Here is a 2665-nt window from a genome sequence, read left to right on the forward strand (position 1 = left end):
CTCTGAGGTTCCTTACAATTGCCATCATATCTGAGCTACTGTCTCTCCCAGGATCACTGCTGTGGCCTGATTATGCATTTTCAGAACAAGTGACCAAGCCACCTGTCTACTTACAAACCACCAAGGCTTCTTCTAAAGAATAGCTCTTACTGTGCCCTACAAAGCTTGAAACCAGGGGTTTGCTACCTATAGTCCTTGGACCCAATACTTGTGTTTGCATGATAGCCTGAGGTTAAGAGTAGTTTTCACATTTTAATTGATTAATGAAGTCAAATAGAACATGCAATTAATTAATTAATGTCTTTAATGAAGTCTTTTGTATCCCTGACTAGTCTTAAACTAATCGTACAGCTGAGACTGACCTTGAAATCCTGATCTCCCTGCCTTTATGTTCTAAGTGGCTGGGATTATGCTCTACCCACCACCACTGGGGTTTCCATATTTTGAATGCATGAAAAATAAGACAATAGCAATATTTTGTGAAATACAAAATTTGTTTATTTGCTTGAGTACTTACAACAGGTGGTCTAGAAATGATAAATTAGTATCTGGTCCTTCAAATAAAACATTTGCTTGCCCCCGTGATAAACAATCAGGTCTCTGTTGACCACATCTCCTGCAACTTTACCTTTTCTTTTCTTTCTTTCTTTTTTTTGGGGTTTCTAGTACCTACTTTTACTTATTTTTTTATTATATATATATTTTTTATTTTACAATACTATTCAGTTCTACGTAACAGCCACAGATTCCTTCTCTTTTCTTAAACCTTCTCACTATTGTTCCTTTTACAAGCCAGGGAGTACATTGTGCTTCACAAAGTTCTCTCCCCCTATGGTGGCACCATCACCTAGGTGGAGACAAGGCTGTTTTCACTTCTTTCTTCTTTTGGCTCACATAATTTGCATGTTTAGGGTAAACTAAAGTGCAAGACCCCTGGAACACAAATTATTAAGATTCCCAAGATATCAGAGTACATTAAGTGTACAAGTCAAGTGCTGAAGAAAATTGTCCTGTTCACACATCCTCTTGTTAATGGCCTGGGTGACCACTCTTTATTTTATTTTATTTTACAACACCATTCAGTTCAACATAATAGCCACAGATTCCCCTGTTCTCCCCCTCTCGCCCCCTCCCCCTTCCCCCAGCCTACCCCCCATTCCCACCTCCTCCAGATCAAGGTCTCCCCTGAGGACCGGGATCGACCTGGTAGACTCAGTCCAGCCAGGTCCAGTCCCCCCCTCCCAGACCGAGCCAAGCGTCCCTGCATAAGTCCCAGGATTCAAACAGCCAACTCATGCAACGAGCCCAGGACCCAGCACCAACGCACAGCTGCCTCCCAAACAGATCAAGCCAAATGACGGTCTCACCCATTCAGGGGGCCTGATCCAGTTGGGGGCCCCTCAGCCTTTGGTTCATAGATCCTGTGCTTCCATTCATTTGGTTATTTGTCCCTGTGCTTTATCCAACCTTGGCTTCAACAATTCTCGCTCATATAAACCCTCTTCTTTCTCACTAATTAGACTCCCAGTGCTCCACCAGGGGCCCAGCCGTGGATGTCTGCATCCAGATTCCTCAGTCCTTGGATGGGGTTTATGGCACAACTATCAGGGTGTCTGGCCATCCCATCACCAGAGTAGGTCAGTTCCTGCCGCCTCTCGACCATTGCCAGCAGTCTTTTGCGGGGGAATCTTTGTGGATCTCCGTGGGCCTCCCTAGCTCTCTGCTTCCTCCCCTTCTCATGTGGTCTTCATTTACCATGGTCTCCTATTCCTTGTTCTCCCTCTCTTTTCTTGATCCAGCTAGGATCTCCCACTCTCTTTCCCTTGACCCTCGCCCTTCATTGTTCCCACTCATGACCAGGCTGTTCATGTAGATCTCATCCATTTCTCCGTGTCTTTTTTGGGGTCCCATTTTCCAAGTAGCCTCACTGGTGATGTGAGTAGCAGTCCAGTCATCCTTGTTCCACATCTAGCATCTTCCTATGAGTGAGTACATACCATAAGCCTGCTGGCCCTGCATTGGTATTTTCAGGCCGCTTTACTCAGTACATTTTTGTAATACATTACAGTATTTCACATACTATATAACACATAATTATATTTATCATTTATTGTTTGTCTCACTTGCTAATAAATAAACTCTTTGTGGGCAGAGAATTTTCTCTATTTTCTTTCCCGAATAGGCAGACCAAATATCCATAGTATTGTCTGAAACACAATAAAGTTAAATGAATGCTTGTTGCATAAACCTTGTTAAAACGTGCAGGAAATTTATCAATTACTATGTCTATATTTTACTCTAACTTATTTATATTTAAATACATATCATTAGAATGAGCATTTTAGCTCATTTGTCTACCTGTTCTTTTACTTGCATGTTAACAAACACGAAGAAATATGGCAATGGAGTTCTTATTTATTTATTTATTTATTTATTTATTTATTTATTTATTTATTTTGGTTTTCCAAGACAGGGTTTCACTGTGTAGTTTTGGTGCCTGTCCTGGATCTCACATTGTAGACCAGGCTGGCCTTGAACTCACAGAGATCTGCTTGGCTCTGCCTCCTGAGCACTAGGATTAAAAGCGTGAGCCACCGCCGCCTGGCAGATGGAGTTATTTTTCTGGGGGTTATTTTATTATATGACTTTTTCAATATATATACAC

The sequence above is a fragment of the Peromyscus leucopus genome, chromosome 6 (genome assembly GCF_004664715.2).
Source record: "Peromyscus leucopus breed LL Stock chromosome 6, UCI_PerLeu_2.1, whole genome shotgun sequence".
In the NCBI taxonomy this organism is placed as follows: domain Eukaryota; kingdom Metazoa; phylum Chordata; class Mammalia; order Rodentia; family Cricetidae; genus Peromyscus; species Peromyscus leucopus.